Below are 18,782 nucleotides of genomic sequence, written 5' to 3' on the forward strand. Positions count from 1 at the left end.
GCCGCATTTAAATAAAAATATCACTCACTAAACAAGAAAAGCTTATGATAACCTGTGTAAGCAAGAGTAAAGCAGGGATAAACCGTACAACAGAGTAATATGGCAAAGAAAGCCATTTTCTATGTACGAAAACATAACCTGCATGTTGCATTTATCTTTTTTTTTTTTTTAGATGTCCATGAACACGCTACGCGTTCAGCAAAACTCAGCCATATATTTTTTCATCTGCTGCCTACCCCCACCAAAATAAAAATAAAAATATTTATTAATAAATATTAAATAAGGGTCTGGCATCTCTGGCTTAAGGAAGTGCTTGAAAAATGCTGTGCATTCCAGAAGTCATAATAGCACCCACAGGCTCCCACGATCTAGCTGCGGTCAGCATTCTTTCCCCTCCCATGCAGCAGCCACTCAATGACACAGGGGAGACAAGGGGAAGAAGATCTTGACGTCTCCAAAGTTAGGAGACTAACAAAAAGAAAATATTTAGTACTCATCTTTAACACCTATCCTTGGAAGTACATTAAGAACACAATCTAAGGATGCTAATAAGGCCTACGCAAACTAAAATCCATTGACCGACAGTATTATCCTGTCCACAACCATTATGCACAACCATTATGTATCCACTTTGTTGCAAAGTAGTACCAACAACATAAAGATGGAAGATGCCTGTGTCCCTCAAGGAACTCCAAGAAAATACCTTTTACAAAGTACAAAAATCCTATTTTCTCTCTCAGCCATTAAGGAACACAAATTCTTCGAATTTAGATTACAAGGGCATCCAAAAGCAGTCCAAAAGAGGGGTGGGCAACAGGGGCTAAATGTGCCACAAAATCACCAAAGAAGCAACTACTTCTGCTAGAAGATCCCTGTGGCTGAAAAAAACCTGTCTAGTTTGTGGTTGTACTTGCAACAAGGTTCTGGGACACTGGGTCTGTCCTCCTGGAAGTCTGAAAGCCAATTGTTCATGTACATGAGTGGAAAACGCAGAACACGTGAAATTGAGGCCAGAACAGGATCTGAACTAACCATCTAGCCTAAGCAGAAACTGACCCTGAAACCCTCCTAATGGTGGCTTTATCCATTGCCATTGTGCTGTCGGGCTGAATCTCTGCACTGTTGTACTATTTAATTGAGAGTCACCTGGTATAGACTGCTATATCACCTAAAAATGTTCCATAACGTTGGGCAGGAGACTGAATTGAGCAACTAAATCCCGTGCACTGACCAGATACCCAGGACTCCTTCCAAAACTGACAGATAGGCATCCCGCATGAAGAGCTTCAACAATATGAGAAATTAGGGAGTTCCCAGGTCAAGAACATACTGCCTCTTTGTACCAAATAAATCAGTCTGTCCAGGAACCCAGAAGACCAAGGCCGTGATGACAGAACATTGCATTGTAGGAGATCGAGTGTAAATGGACATACTCCACTACCTCAAAAGCACAGGACTCCTGATGAAGAAGCAGATATCAAATGACTCCCGATTGGAAGCCCAAATCAGAGAGCGGAAAATGTGAAATTCTCTTGCAGAATAAACTATGTCCTGAGCAGTGTTGACTAGACTTGAATACTCCAATCATTGAGTCGGGGTTCCAGAGATAAATTTCAGCATAGTCAGGGTCCACTAAAACCACTGCAATTTATAGGCAGTCTAGGCTATGCTGTTTGGGTGGTTCGGACATTCGTCTGAATGCAGTACTTCGGAATTTTAGTATTAGGAGGGTGCTGGCACCTGCCATAACCTTAGCAATCAGTGACATCAGCCAGCCCCATTTACTGTACAAGAATTCCCAGCCAAGCAAAGGGATGCGGAAAGTGTGACATAACTGCCAAAATATGGCTACATGTAAACATTGAAACTGAATAAATATGACTGTGGCCAGGTTTTGATCTATTATCTCACTTGGGAAACCCCACCTATGTTGACTGTTGGCACCAGGCCCTGGAAGTAGTATTTTTTCCCAAGTTAGCATCAGAATTGGGAGTGTGTTGGTTGGCAGGAATCGGGCATTGCTCATTGTGATTGACCAGGATATTCATTGCGGAATGATCCAATTGGTGGATGGCATGTACAGATAGGGGACTGGCATGGATTTTTTAAAGGTCTTTTCTTGGGTTTTGCTTAAAATTCATATCTGAACCAAAAGGTGTTCCTTCCTCTGCACAGATCAGTGAATGGAGGTTCCTATGGCACAGAAGTGGCATAGCAAAGCCCAGACTATATGTACATTCCAGGAGTCCATGGAAGCAATCTGGCAGCTATATAGCCAGCGGATCACTTCTATCAGTTGGCATCTGAAGTGTGAACATGTGTAAAACACATAGCTGCGATGTATGACATACGTTGGCGGAAGCAAAAGAGTTGAAGGTTATAACAAGGCTGGTTGAAGTTTAGGTTTTGCAAAAGCTTGCTGTACACATTGCTCTTTTAGAAACTAAACTCCATCTGAGCAAGGCCCCAAGTCAAATAGCTACTGCAAATATTCAAATAAGATGAGGTTTGCTATATAAAAACAGACATGTCCTAAAGCCAACTTTTGGAAACTTGTTAACTTGTTGCATGGTAAATTTATGCAACAAGTTAATTTGGTTAATATATCAACCTTGCCCAAATAGATTTTAAAAAATTTAGAAATTGAATATATTTATTGGCACAACTGTAGAAACTCAGAAAAATTGAGTCTAGTAATGAAATTCTCATCAAATTAATAAGACAAATTTACACAGCTTTGTAATCATTAAGGGTTTGTTCACACTATCTTGCATTCCAAGTGCTCCATTTTTAGGATAAAGAAATCGCATTGTTTACATTTGCTTTATCTTTATTTCAAGCACACAAAATGACCATTCAGGTTTCTACACAGTATCAGGTTCTGTGTGCCCCAGTGCAGCAACATGCAGTCCCATCCAGTGCACTGCAGAAAAATGTATGTTTTTTTCTGCAATACAGCACACCAGCATTGTGGAGGAAAAAAAGATTGGCATTTACTCAATGTGAAAAAAATACTGTCAGATTTACCGGACAGTTCAATCACAGCTAGTCATTGATAAGGGCACATGAAGCTAGCAAAATTTAAAAATCAAAATTTAACATTTTAGGCCAATTTGTTTTCTGCTACATGTTTGGTAAAAAAAAAAAAAAAAAAAAAAAAAAAAAAAACAACACAATAAGCGTATTTTGATTGGTTTGCGCAAAAGTTATTACGTTTACTAAGTATGGGAAAGATTTGTCATTTTATTTTTTTTACTAGTAAATGGCAGCGATCTGCGATTTTTTTTTTGCAGGACTGCGACATTGCGGCTGACAGATCGGACCCCTGACGGACATTTATGACACTTTTGGGAGTACCAGTGACATTACTACAGTAATCAGTGCTATAAATATGCACTGTTACAGTCAAAATGACGCTGGAAGGGGTTAACTTTATTGATGATCAAGGGGTTAGGTGTGTCCCTAGAGGCGCGGTTTATGATGTAATCAGAGACATACAATCCTACATAGCAGGATCGCATAGTCTGTTCTTACATCAGGGAGAATGACAGAGGGCTGTGTTTACAACAGCCGTCTGCCCTTCTCCGTCTGCAGCGGGAGATCGCAAGTGACCGGCGGACATCGGAGCCGCCAGTCACTCGCGCAGGAATCTCAGTGAGGGGGCGGGAGCGCACCTCTGGCAGCGCGCGCGTGCCCTCCACTGGCGGCTGAGCGAGTGACGTACTCATACGTCACTTTGCCCAGCAGCGGCTGCCTCCCGCAGTATATCTGCGGTGGGCAGTCGTTATGTGGATAATTACAGAAATATATATATATATATATATATATATACATATACATATACACACACACACACACACACACACATATATATACACACATACATACATACATACACTACAGTACCTTGAAAGTATTCACACCCCTTGAAATTTTCCACATTTTTAAGTTACAACCGAAAAACAAATTTATTTTATTGGGATTTTATGTGATAGACCAATGCAAAATGGCACATCATTGTGAAGTGGAAGGTAAATGATAAATGGTTTTCAAATTTTGTTTTACAAATAAATATAAAAAAAAAAAAAAAAAAGAAGAAGTGTGGCATGCACTTGTATTCAGCCCCCTTTACTCTGATATGCCTAACTAAAATCTAGTGGAACCCATTGCCTTCAGTGGTCACCTAATTAGTAACTATAGTCCAGTCTACCTGTGTGTAATTGAATCTCTGTATAAATACAGCTGTTCTTTGAAGTCCTCAGATTTGTTAGAGAACCTTAGTGAACAAACTGCATAATGAAGGAATACACCAGACAGGTTAGTGATAAAGTTTAAAGCAGGGTTAGGTTATAAAAAAATATCCCAAGCTTTGAACATCTCACGGAGCATTGTTGGATCCAGCATTCAAAAATGCAAAGAGTACGGCGCAACCGCAAATCTACCAACACATGACCATCCACCTAAACTGACCAGCTAGGCAAGGAGAGCATTCAGAGAAGTAGCCAAGAGGCCCATGATAACGGAGGAGCTGCAGAGATCCACACCTTAAGGTGGGAGAATCTGTCCACAGGACCACAATTAGTCGTGCACTTCACAATCGAGCTCTGTGGAAGAGTGGCAAGAAACCAACTGCTGGAAGAAAGCCATAAGAAGTCCCATTTGCAGTTGGCGAGAAGCCATGTGGGAGACACAGCAAGCATGTGGAAGAAGGTGCTCTGGTCAGATAAGACCAAAATTTAACTTTTTGACCTAAAAGCAAAATGCTGTATGTGACAAAAAACTATCACTGTACATTAACCTGAACACACCATCCCATGTTGTGGGGATGCTTTTCTTCAGCTGGGACTGGGAAGCTGGCCAGCGCTGATGGGAAAGAGTTGGAGCCAAATACAGGGCGATCTTAGAGAAAAACCTGTTTGAGTCTGCAAAAGACCTGAGACTGGGGCAGAGGTTCACCTTCTGGCAGGACAACGACCCTAAACATACAGCCAGAGCTACAATAGAATGGTTTACAGTGCCTTGCAAAAGTATTCACCCCCATTGGCTTTGTTTATGTTTTGCCTTACAACCTGGAATTAACATGGGTTGTTTGAGGATTTGCATTTTTTTTTAACCACTCAAGGACCGGGCCTATTTCTGACACTTGTTGATTACAAGTTAAAATCAGGGTTTTTGCTAGAAAATTACTTAGAACCCCCAAACATTTTCATTTTAGCAGAGACCCTAGAGAATAAAATGGAGATTGTTGCAATATTTTTTATCACACCATATTTGCACAGCAGTCTTCCAAACGGAATTATTTCTGGAAAAATATAAGAAAAACTTAAAATTAGCCCAATTTTTTTCCTCGAATGTGAAAGATAATGTTATGCCAAATAAATAGATACCCAACATGTCATGCTTCAAAATTGCACATGCTCGTGGAATGGCATCAACATTGGTACTTAAAAATCCCCATAGGCGACACTTTAAAAATTTCTACAGGTTACCAGCTTAGAGTTAGAGGAGGTCAAGGACTCAAATTATTGCTCTCACTAACGTTTGCGGCGATACCACACATGTGTGGTTTGAACATCGTTAACATATGTGGGCGGGACTTGCATATGCATTCGCTTCTGCGCGCAAGCTAACGGGGACAGGGCGCTTTCATTTTTTTTTTCTATTTTATCTATTTTTTAAAAAAAAAAAAACAACAAAATGTTAATTTTTATTCCTATTTCAAGGAATTTAAACATCCCTTGTATTAGAAATATGCATGACAGTACCTCTTTATTGTGAGATCTGGGGTCAAAAAGACCTAAGCCCTCATATCTACACACAAAAAAAAGTATTTTTTTCCTGATATAAAAAGAAATAGGCTCTTTAAATCAGTTGCTAAGAGACGACGTTTGACGTCGCTTCGGTCCTCCAAGACCATCTTGCCCTCACTCGACTTCCTGCCTGTAAGGTGCGTGGACAGGATCATTTTCCTCCCAACGCACCGTAAGGGTGATCCCGCGGAAGACAGCTGTGAGCCGGACGTGCGGGGAGGCGCTGAGAGGAGAGACTGGAAGCTGTGTGTGGGCAGCGTGTACAGCGCTGTAGGTGTGTGAAGGATCTGCGGGGGAAGACGTGCGGGAGACCTCCTGGGGGGGAAGCCTGTGACACCTGGGACCACCGAACGGTGGCGACAGCGGAGGACAGTCGGGGGGGGCTGAAGGACTGGGAGTGAGCTGGTGACCCGGAACAGCAGCACGTGAGTGGGTGACCGATCAGCTGTTTGGCAGCTGGTGGGGGGGGGGGAACCAGAGGGACTAGCTAGAGACTGTGCTCTGCGACTGACTGCTCTGGGCGACTGACCGGACTGTGCTCTACGACAGCGACTGACTGTGCTCTGCGACTGACCCGGCTGTGCGACTGTGAACGTGGTGCGACTGTGTCAAGTGAGTGTAGCGGAGTACCAGAGGGTGAGAAGGTAGAGTTAGGAAGCCAGGAAACAGCCACACAGGATAGACTTAAATTACTAAAGCCACATTAGATTAGTAGGTACAATAATGAAAAAATAAAGGTGCGCTGATAAACGTGCGTAAAGCTGCTACCAAGATATATATGTGATATAAATGTAAAGAAAGGTTGGTGCGCTAAACTTAAATTCCACAAATATATAAACAATGCATACAAATGTAAATATGGTGAAAAAATCAAAAGTCCATTCTCTTGTGACAACGTGCAAATGAATAAACTTTGAAGTGACTTGAAACGAATTGTGATTCCTGTAACTCGATAAATTGTGTATGACCACCACGTGAAACGATCCCCACCACCGACAAGCTGTTCTTCTTACCAGATAGACAGATATATACGTGAGTTGATTAATAATACAGCTACTCACTCCCCATGCAGCTTCACCCAAGGTGTGTGTGTAAGCCGCTTACCAGATATCAATATGGTTGGGCATGGGAATACAATCTCATCTCTTCAGAATCGAGGCTGTCAGATATCAATATGGTTGGGCATGGGAATACAATCTCATCTCTTCAGAATCGAGGCTGTCAGATATCAATATGGTTGGGCATGGGAATACAATCTCATCTCTTCAGAATCGAGGCTGTCTGTTGGTGTGGCGATCCCAATACAAAGTATAGTGTCTCCGTCACTCACGAGCCCTGAATACACAGCGGTCAGCGGGACAGCGGGATCCCGCTGTCCCGCTGACCGCTGTGTATTCAGGGCTCGTGAGTGACGGAGACACTATACTTTGTATTGGGATCGCCACACCAACAGACAGCCTCGATTCTGAAGAGATGAGATTGTATTCCCATGCCCAACCATATTGATATCTGACAGCCTCGATTCTGAAGAGATGAGATTGTATTCCCATGCCCAACCATATTGATATCTGGTAAGCGGCTTACACACACACCTTGGGTGAAGCTGCATGGGGAGTGAGTAGCTGTATTATTAATCAACTCACGTATATATCTGTCTATCTGGTAAGAAGAACAGCTTGTCGGTGGTGGGGATCGTTTCACGTGGTGGTCATACACAATTTATCGAGTTACAGGAATCACAATTCGTTTCAAGTCACTTCAAAGTTTATTCATTTGCACGTTGTCACAAGAGAATGGACTTTTGATTTTTTCACCATATTTACATTTGTATGCATTGTTTATATATTTGTGGAATTTAAGTTTAGTAGGTACAATGCCCGGCAGGTTTAGAGATGCAACTCGGTGTACATCTTGTGATATGTATGCGTTCCTCGATCATGCGATCGAGGGTGAATACAAATGCGCAAAATGTAAGCACGTTGCTTCCCTGGAAGCTCAGGTCCTGAATCTAAGGAAGCAGCTGGCAACACTGAGCCGAATGTCCATACCGAAGGAGAGCCGGGATCGTACCCGTCAGGCGCAGAGGTGGGCGGAGTAATGGAGGTGCAGGCATCAGAGTAGAGGGGTGACAGTTTCGAGGGGTAGCAGGGGACAAGGCAAGGAGGCCGGTCCTGGGCTGGAGCACACCAATAGATACGCCCCATTGCGTGATGTTGGGGAAACCAGTCAGGGACCAGCATTGCTGGAGCCCCTAGCTGTCAGGGGAAGAACACCTCCAGTGAGGCCGGGAGAAAGGGAAAGGAAAGACAGGTGTTGGTGGTAGGGGACTCAATCATTAAAAGGACAGACAGTGCAATCTGTCACAAAGACCGTGGGCGCCGAACAGGCTGTTTACCGGGCGCTCAGGTTCGGCACATCGCGGATCCTTGACCTGGCGTCAAGAAACAGCTTTGGAGCTCGTTTTTATGATGCCCTGTGTGCATGGAGCCTAAGAGTTCCATCCGTGAGGAAAAATAGAAAGTTTGATTTCTGAAACAACTCAGTCGTCACCAGGTACCATCCGGATTGCCCAAACCACATCCAAAGAGTGCAAGGAAATCGCTTTAGGGTGTTTAGGCTTAGAACACAAGGCAGGCAACAAGTCCTAATTTAAATGTAACGACCTTAGGAAGGAACGGCTGGCAGGGACGATGCACCACTTTGAGCACCTCTGAACCACCAAATAAGATGAACGGCAAGACAACGCAGTCAACTCTGACACCCTGCGTGCAGAAGAAAAACACCACCAAGAAGGCACCTTGTGTCAAAGTAAGCAGAGGAAACACAAATATCTCCAAAAGACGGTTGGCGAAGAACCGACCGCACCAAACTGAGGTCCCACAGAGGCAACAGAGACCTCACCGGGGAAGCCAAGTGGAGGATCCCCTGAATAAAAGTGTGAACCAAGGAACGCTTAGCAAACGGGCGTTAAAAGAAAAGAAAGAAAAAAAAAAAAAATCGCCAAGGCCGAAACCTTGCCCTTTATGATTCCCAAGGCCAAACGCTGATCTACACCTTTTTGGAGAAACTCCCAGATTAGTCACTGAAAAGACTCACACCATGCAATTTACGCCTTCCAGACTGATTAAATCTTCCTAGAAAGTAGATTTTCTAGCTTTTAACTGTGTGAGAATCACCAATTCAGACACCCCTCTACCCTTCAGCACTTGGCTTTCAATAGTCAAGCCGTTAAAGCAAGCGACTAAAGCTGGATGGAAGATCGGCACTTGGGCCAGATCTTCCGAGAGGTAGTCTCCAATGGAGGTCGGAGACCAGCTGTACCAGATCTGAGTACCAAGACTGGCGAGGCCAGTCTGGAGCCACTAGGATGGTTGTTATTCCTTCTGCCTCGATTCTTTGCAGACATCTAGGCAGAAGTTTTAGAAGCGGAAAAGCACATATCAGACGGTACTAGCCCCAAGGGGCCACCAGAACGTCTGTGCTGTCAGCCAGAGGATCCAGAGACCTTGTTCCGAACCTCTATACCTTCCTGCTGAAACGAAAACATTCCACCCACCTTAGAATGCCAGCTACTTGCCGAGCCATTAGGACACTTTGTGCCCTGTTGGTGATTGACATGCCACAGCCGTGAATCCTTTCCGGGCGCCCCTGCAGATGATCCGTCCAATGGCCAGGCAAAGCCTGATCGCCCAAATCTCCATAATATTGTTCAGCAGTCTGGACTCCTCCAGAGTCCAAACCTCCCAGCACAATTCATGCCCAATACGCCTCCCCACCCAAACAGGCTGGGGTCCGCAGTGACCACTGTCCAGTACAGGGGAGAAAAGGATTTTCCCTGTCGAAGAGCTGGAGGAGAATGAAGCAACCAGATCAGGGACCCTGTCGTACCCCGGCTCAACAGGATCACATTGTCTAAAGATTGTGGATTGTTGTTCCATTTGGCAAGAATCTCCCTTTGCAAAAGTCTATCGTGTGGAACTGTGAAAATGGAACCGCCTCGAAGGTGGAGACCATCAGACCCGGTACTTGCATACAAGTCCTGAGAGATGACCTCCTTTTGGACAACAGGAGCTGAATTTGCATCCTGCAACTTCTGGAGTTTTTCCCCCGGAAGAAACACCCGGCCTAAGGCTGAGTCCAGGGTCAGGCCTAGGTAGTCCAGCTTAGTGGCCAGAACCAGAGCAGGTTTTTTCGGAAATTCAGTTTCCATCTGAACTCTTGCAAGGTTCGCACAGTAATGTCCAGATTGCCTGTCACGACAGTCGGAGACTGTTTGCAGAAGATCGTCCAGATACCCCTGTACCACAATTCCCCGCTGCTGCAGCAACACTAACACCAGGTCCAGCACTTTTGTGAACACCCAAAGAGCGGAGGCTAGACCAAAGGGTAACTCCACAAACTGATAATGCTCCCCGCCCACAACAAAGGGAAGAAAACCCTGATGCTTGACATATTGGAATATGAAGGTAAGCGTCCTTGAGATCGATAGAGGCCAGAAGATCCCCTTTTATGAAGGGATGCCACTACCGTGCGAATGGACTACATCCGGAATTTTTGCACCTGCACAGAGCAGTTAAAGACCTTGTGGTCCAGGATTGGGGACAGAGAACAGGTTTGAATAACATCCCTGAAAGTGTTCAGATTCCGGGACCGGTACAATGACCACTTGTAAGCACAAATCTTGCACTGCCTTGCACGAGGAGACTTTGCAGGCAATCTGGGGAGAAACTCAGGTTGGAAGGAAAGAACCTTGCCGGAGACTGAAAAAACTTGGACCCAACTGTCTTGAATCAGAGGTCCACGGGTCCGGAAACAAGCAAAGACGTCCCTCCACCCCAGGGTGAGGGGCCCTTCAGGCAGAAGAGGGTTCGACTTCGGGTCTGGAGAGACCGGCTCTCGGCTTACCAGATCAGAGCCTTTTGAAACCTCCGGGATGGGGTTCGAACAGATTTTGATCCCTTGTCCTGGGATCCTGAGGAACGAAAAGGCCACTTGGGAGCCGAGAAAAAAAAAAATGTGTGTATGTGTAAATATATATATATATATATATATATATATATATATATATATATATATATATATATACACACACACATACACATACACATACATATACACACACAGTGGAACCTTGGTTTACGAGCATAATTCGTTCCGGAAGCATGCTTGTAATCCAAAGCGCTCTTATATCAAAGCGGATTTTCCCATAGGAAATAATGGAAACTCAGATAATTCGTTCCACAAACATTTATTCATTATGGCAATACAAAATACAGTATAAAGTGTACTGTAGAAATGTAAAACAAACTAAGCTGAACTTCAAAATACAGTACTGTACTGTATACTGTACATGTACATTATTCTGTTCAGCCCTGTGCAGTGTATTTACTGTACAGTACTTTCACAATTTGACTTCCCTTTTAAATGTACAGTATGCAGGTGCAATTTGACTTCTCTTTTAAATGTACAGTATGCAGGTGCAGGGGTTACTGTACTGTATTCCGGAGTACTGTACTGTATGTACATACTGTACATGTACAGTATTCTGTTCAGCCCCGTGCAGTGTATTACTGTACTGTACTTTGACTCGACTCACGTTTGCCTTCTCTTTACTGTACAGTACATGTATGGGTTCCACCACATCCGCCCATCCGCTCTGCTGTATTCCGGAGACGCTCGGCTAATGACGTCACTTCCGGGTGGGGGCGCCGCTCGTATATCAAAGCGGCGCTCGCAAACCAAAGCAAAAAAAAATAAAAATGATTAAATGATTGCTCGTCTTTCAAGTTGCTCGTAAACCGCGGTACTCGTAAACTGAGGTTCCACTGTGTGTGTGTGTGTGTGTGTGTGTGTGTGTGTGTGTGTGTGTGTGTGTGTGTGTGTACACACACCTGTTCGTGCGCATCTACTCAAGAGTCTCGTCGCAAAACGTGGGCCTATTACACATACATACATACATACATACATACATACATACATACATACATACATACATACATACATACATACATAGTAAAACCTTGGATTGCGAGCATAATTCGTTCTGGAAACATGCTTGTAATCCAAAGCACTCTTATATCAAAGCAAATTTCCCCATAAGAAATAATGGAAACTCAGATGATTCGTTTCACAAATCCTTCAGTTTATAGTCTATATACAAAGATTATAGCAATGTGATGGGTTGTGTAACCGTAAAATGTCCATCCACAATATGCAGCCTTCCCAAGGGGATTAGACGCAAAATCTAGCAGAGCTACAGAATATAAGAGAGATGAGAGTGTAGCAATATGGTTACATTTAATGAAGGTTCAACATTTAGCAACTCACATGGTTGATGATCCACATAGACCCATCTTCTGAACCACCGGCTCAATCATGACCGGGAAGAATAGCCTGCAGTAGAGTGATCTGAAAGTGAGGCTTTGAATCACTTGTGGAGTGCAGCGGGGAAGGAATGATGAAGATGGCTGTGCAGAGGATGGTCTATGTGGACAGCTTTACCCCAGATGCCTGCATTCTTAGGTGTGCCTGTTTTAATCATCAACCATGTGAGTTGCTAAATATTGAACCTTTATTAAATGTAACCATATTGCTACACTTTAGAGGCTCCTCTCTTTTTTATACATGACGCTACTTGTATATCAAGTCAAAATGTATTTAAAAAAATTTGCTCGTCTTGCAAAGCGCTCTCAAACCAAGGTTTTACTATATATATATACATACATACATACATACATACATACATACATACATACATACATACATACATACATACATACATACATACATACATACATACATACATACATACATACATACATACATACATACATACATACATACATACATACATACATACATACATACATACACACACACAGATATATAGATAGATATCTATCTATATCTATCAACCTCAGAATCTGAGGAGGGCTCCGCAGTCTCAGAGGGGGTCCGGTGGTGAGACATGCTCCAGAGACTATGGGTTAACCGAGGGACCACTAGCAAAAAATAAATACTGCTAAAAAACCCCCCACCGTTGCACAAGTGGCACCACAAGTCCTAGCGCATCAAGTTGCTGCTATAGCGGGAAGAGGGAGGCAGTTTTCCACCCACAGGGACTCACCACCCCCAATTCAGGCAGAGAAAGTTCATGAAAGAACACTAGAGGTCCACCACCGAATCACCGCCCCTTAGGTTGCAAAAACATGGCCACTGCAGCAAGAAAATGGCCAGAAATTACAAGAAAATGGCCCCTGAACTACACAAATATGGCCGCCAATATATACAGCAGACAACCATGACAAAATGGCAGCTAAACACGGCTCTCCGGACCCCCAGAAACGAAAGCAGTAAGGACCACCCCCCCAAAAAATGCATTTTCAGCAGCCGCCTCCCCCCCAGCCCCCATTGCATGCTTAACACCCCCACACAGACGAGAGAGAGAAAAAGAGAAAGAGAGACTCACCATAGTGACCAGAGGAGTGCCGGGAATTCGGTCCCAGCATCATTATGGACGCTATCCCTGTCCTGGGCACAGGAAGAGGAACTAAGGAGGAAGAGGAGGAGCTTCAGCATCACCACAAGGCTTCAGTTGTCTCCAGCATCTCCAAGACTAAGGGAAAATGGCCCCCGCGACATAATCCAACTACACAAACCTGGCCACCCCCGGAGACCAGCCAGACTAAGGGAAAATCTTTCCTGCACCCTCTGCAAGGGGACCCCACTGAAGGTAGGACACATGTTTAGGGTAGACTCTGCTGTGCACTCTGCACTGGGACCCCCCCCCCCCAGCACTATACCCACACTACAAACAGCAGGGCATGCACCTAGGGGTCTCCTACACTGGGACCCCTCCAGACTGCCAGGGCGGGACACCACACTATTCCAAGACCCTTACAGAGCTGGGATAGCAGGGGAGAACCCAGGGGTCTCTGCGGCATTCTCTGCTCTGGGACCCCCACCAGACTCTAGGTCCAGACAGGGGGGAGTGGGGGAAACCCAGCTCAGTGAGTGGAGGAAAGAACTTGCAGGCAGGTCCGACCATCTCTGGAGGTTACCCGCATCCACCCCAAAGAAAACCACCAAAAGGGGAGAGGGGGGGGACTGTACTTACCCTTCCATGGTGCGGTTAACGCGCCAGACAGAATTTCGCCACCAAGTAGGGAAGCTGTCGGCCAAAGGACCGCTGCGACTCAGACCCAAGCCTGGTTGTGTGCGACCCTGTGAGACGTTATACTCCCGGCCAACCTAGCACGTAGCTGCGGTCTGCACGCACTCACAGGCTGGGGTGGGGGTGGGTGACCACTGGATCTAGTATATCCAGCCAGGTTGATTGTGGATCTCCGAAGAGAAAAAAAAAAAAAAAAAAGGATGTAAGAAAGGGGAAGAAACAGGAAAATTGCTAGGACCAGAGATCCCAGACAGGAGCCTAGGTCCTTACTCCTGACTAGACAGATTAAAACTGAATACCTAGAGCAGAGGGGGGGGGGGGGGGGTTCTATACCAGCAGAGGATGGCCCATGGGCGTAGCCAGGTGTTTTTTGTTCTGCCTAGTCCTACTCCTGGATAAGGCAATATAACCCACTAGTTACGATTTATGGAGCGCTGTGGCAGTGGATGAACGAAAGAGAAAATAAGTTTAGGTTGGTTGCAACAAGACAAAAAGGTGGAAAATTTCAAGGGGTGTGAATACTTTTTCAAGGCACTGTATATTCCATTTAAAAAAGGGGAAAGTTACATCTGTTTGGGGGATACGTTTTAACCTGTTCTATGGCACCAAACCATATACAACAGTAAAACTGATTTTGATAGTGTAAAATGTGCACTATATAAAATTATCAGCTACACAGTAAAGTAAAAAAATAAAAAAGCGCTAAAAATGATCATGCAAAGCTGCATGGGTATAAACTGGTAAAAAATAAAAAGTTGTCCTAAAAGGAAATGTAAGGATTTTCCCGACGTTCAACTTTTGAGACCGATTTATAAAAAGGATATTCTCCATTTGGACTAAAGTACAGAAGAACTCAGGCGCCCAAAAAGGTTTTTAAAATCTATATAATCACGGACCTAAGCAAATACGATTCAAAAAAGTTAGCAGCATCAAACTATTCAAGTTCTAAGTACATGGCTAATGTTTCCCTATTGTAGAATGTGCTAAGGCCTACAGACAGATAGGTCAAAAGCCTGCTTACTAAAAATTTGTAAAAATGCACAAGGAATGTAATTTGGCTTAAACTCTTAAAACATAAAAGTATACATTCATGCTTTATATACATATAGCATATACAATGCTTCTATTTTTGGCCCTTGAAATTATTGTCTAAACAGGCCTCATTTCATCTTGAGCTAAAAAAAATTGATTATGTTGGTAGAAAAAAAAAAACACAACAACACTTTCCCCTAAATATTCCAGTTTCCTGTGTTAAGATCAAAAGGTTAGAACATGGCTTCAAAAAAGACAAAAACATACCAGAAAGGGAGCCCCCTGCAGCCATGGTGCCGTCAAAGATCAGCTCTCCCGGCAAATAACTGTAACAGCCTGTCTGATGTCAACTGAATGAATGTTGAATTTGCATAGAGCCTACTATTGGTTTGTGAGCCCGACATTATGCAGACCAATCAAGATCCACAGTAGAGAGCTGACTGCACAAAGGAGGAGGGGATGGAGAAATCTGCCTAGCAACAATAAAACAGGGAAAAAATGTCCCGAGATTTTGATCAGGGTGTGAAAATGGAATAGTTTGCAGCTTTTCAAACCTGAGATTTTTTTTTTTTTTTAAAGCTATGCACATTTAAGTATTGTATAGAATTTACAAATATATTTACAAATATTAACTGCATCAAGGACAAACCTTATTGTTACCAACAGATAAAAAAAAAAAAAAAAAAAAAACAAACAACACCACAAGCTATTCCTATGAGCTGGTTGATGGTATATGTAGAATTTATTTATAAACTGGCATAGAATGCAACAAATCTAATACAATGTTAACTTTTATTACAGCTAAACTAGATAGACTTCAGCTAATGGCATACCTCAAATTTCTATAATTAGGTCTATTACACAATTCTTCCCAAAAGGTTACCATGCAAGAAATGTGTTTAGCCTTCCTTAAAACTTTTATGGACATTTTAAGGAAGCAAAAGGATAATGGCTTAAGACCAACTTCACTGGTTAGTTTAGCTTTTAACCCCCCTCTTAACCTTTACACTGGGTTTTATGCTCAAAAACATACACACATTTAGTAAATCCAGCATTGTCCTGCTGTGAGCCACCACTGCACACATGCCGAGTCCTGCATCAGCAGCTTATTTTCTTGCATGAAACAGAGTTGGCTGTCTTTTCTAGGTTATTGCAGCCAGCCTCCTGATAATGCACACTGGGTCCGCCCTCCTCCAGCCACTAAGAGAATTCATGAAATATCTGCAGTGGATACACAATAGGATGCTAGAGCAGAATACACATTTCCACCTGGGCAAGAAAAGGGGCAGCGGTGGAAAGGGGCAGGCTGAAACCGGGAAAAAACTAGAACTAGTGTCCCCATTGGAAGAGTTCCCCTCTATTCATGTTCTGAGGTCAACCCAATTTAGGATTTTCTTTTACTTTCGATGAGAATCGTCAACAGGACAAAGACATCAAGAAAGGCCCAATAGGTGTTCAAATCCCTTTCCCTATAAAAAAGAATAAATAAAAAACAGCCCTATAGTTTCACTTTAAACTTCTAGTTGACTGGGTGTTAAAAGCAAAAAAAAAAAAAAAAAAAAAAAAAAAAAAAGTTGATCACTAAATGGGAATAAGCAGATTTGTAAAAATTGAGAAAAACAGAATCCCCTATCGGCATGCATCATGAATTTTAGTATTTCTCTCAAGGGCCCTTTCAAGCTGTGCTGTCTCTGTATTGAAGGCTGCACAGGTAGAAAACGGATACAATATATACTGTATACATCCATTACAATCAGTCACTAGTAATATCACGGGCTAAAAGTTGATCATTAGGGACACTTTAGGCTGATATCATGCATTAAATTCCTAGCACTGGCCTGAGGTATTCAGAACATTATGTATGATACATTTGAAATCTATTGATCAAATCTGTAGATCAGCCATCACACTCGCACACGCCTTTTTCTAAACTAAATGTAGCAAAATACATTCTGTTTGAAACTTAAAACAGTTTGCAACCTTTTAAAGCAAAAAGGAGATCATTTTTTTCCAAAATGTTCAGCTATTTTTGCCTCTATACATAAAAAAACATCAAAAGAAAGCTTTGGCTCAAAAAACAAAAAATAATTTGGGAATTTGGGTAGTGTTGCATGACTAATAGTGTTGAAAACTGGACAAGAAATGGATTTAACCTTCTGGGTCCTCAAACTATACCATTCCCACCACCATGCTTCACAGATGGTATGAATTTCTGAAATGCTGTATTCAGGTTGTGCCAAACATGCCTAGTGTTACTGTGGTAAAAGTCCTATCTTTCATATATCTCTCTCCACAGCACATTGTTCCAGAAGGTATGGTTTTTCCCTATATATTTAATGGTAAACTGTATTCTAGCTGTAATGTTTTTTTTGGACAGCAAAGGCCATTATCTGGCACACCTACTATACAGAATAAAATTGGTGCAGTTATTTTCGGATTGAAGGTTTCTATTCTGCAATAAATGTTAAGATTTGTGGAGAGTTATTTTAGCATCAAGTGGTCAGCCCTCTGACACTGCTTGGTGGGACAATCCTGAACATTGATCAGTAACCTGAAAGTCGACTCTGGTGGTAAATCTAAACATTGCAGGGGGAGAAGTAGAGGTTTGTAGTCCCAAATCTTAATAGAAGTCTAGGGTGAACGCTACATCTCAGTAGATACGGTTCAGTAAATAAGCATTGTGACCCTAGACCAGAAAGCATGTTTTGTACTCACTGTAAAATCCTTTTCTTTGGAGTACGTTGACAGACACAGAAGTCAAACTTTCAGGTTTTACGGTTACCTACAGGAGAAAATGGACAAAAGAAAACACACACACCACACACACACACACACTACCCAGCACAACCAACAAGTCTATCAACTGAAGGACACAAAACGCTCACTGCAAGGTCCATATCTAGTCAACGGAGGGAAAATTTCCTTTTGATGATCAAGAAATAGCCATGAGGACACTCTCCTGCTTGTGAAAGGTAAAGGAGGAAGTCCTGGGCTTACAATACCTTGTCCCTATGCAAAACCAGAGATGGCCATTAGTTCAGCTCTGAATCTTCTTACAAGATAATGGCTACAGGAAATACCACCTTGTGGGTGACCGGAGGGAAAGGAATGTCCCTAAAAGTTTCAAAAGGCCATTTCCGAAGTGTAGGGAGAAGCAGATTCAGATCCCAAGGTATTAACAGGGGAACAGACAGACAGAGCTACATGGCAGTCTTTCTGAAGTGCAAAGGTCTTAAAGAGTGAACGACCATTAGTGTCTGAATCAGAACAGAATGGGCAAAAGTTATAGTGCTGAGAGCCAAACACTGGTCCAGACCTAGATACGGGAAGAAGAGCATTTGCCCCACAGAATCTCCCACAGTGGAAGTCACAAGATTCACATCAAGTAAAACTTGTCTTCCACACTGATGGCAGATCTTGTGGCAGACTTTATAGGATCATGGGAATCCAATTCCCATGATCCTATAGAGGTCCCTTTTCCTCAAAACCTAGGCTTCAAACAGAAATGTTGTTAAAGCCACCAATAGTAAAGCAAAGTGCTAACTCTATCCTTTAGACAAGACCCTGACATTCTGGAAGAGACCATGGAATGTCTGCCAGCAGTCTTACCAGGTCAGCATACCACATATGATTGAGTCAATCCAGAATTTCAGGGATCACCAGAATGCCCTCCATATTGATTCTGATACGCAGACAAGATGAGAAAATGCATATATTGTAGTGTACTGATCCAACACAGCCACCAGAACATCCACGGCTTCCGTGAG

General features: G+C 43.2%; 1 protein-coding gene across 2 annotated transcripts in view; it reads right to left on the reverse strand.

Annotated features, from left to right (window-relative positions):
* The window catches only part of ATF7IP (activating transcription factor 7 interacting protein), a 233,313-nt gene that overhangs the window by 164,131 nt on the left and 50,400 nt on the right, over positions 1 to 18,782 (reverse strand). The window contains exon 1 of one of the 2 annotated variants that reach the window (XM_082266007.1): positions 15,283 to 15,366. The exons of the other annotated variant lie outside the window; for it this stretch is intronic. The gene's annotated coding sequence lies outside the window, so the exon portion shown is untranslated. Of the gene's footprint in view, positions 1 to 15,282; positions 15,367 to 18,782 lie in introns of those variants that run through there. 2 annotated transcript variants of the gene reach the window in all.

This window comes from Pelophylax lessonae (genome assembly GCF_965119305.1).
Source record: "Pelophylax lessonae genome assembly, chromosome: 8".
In the NCBI taxonomy this organism is placed as follows: domain Eukaryota; kingdom Metazoa; phylum Chordata; class Amphibia; order Anura; family Ranidae; genus Pelophylax; species Pelophylax lessonae.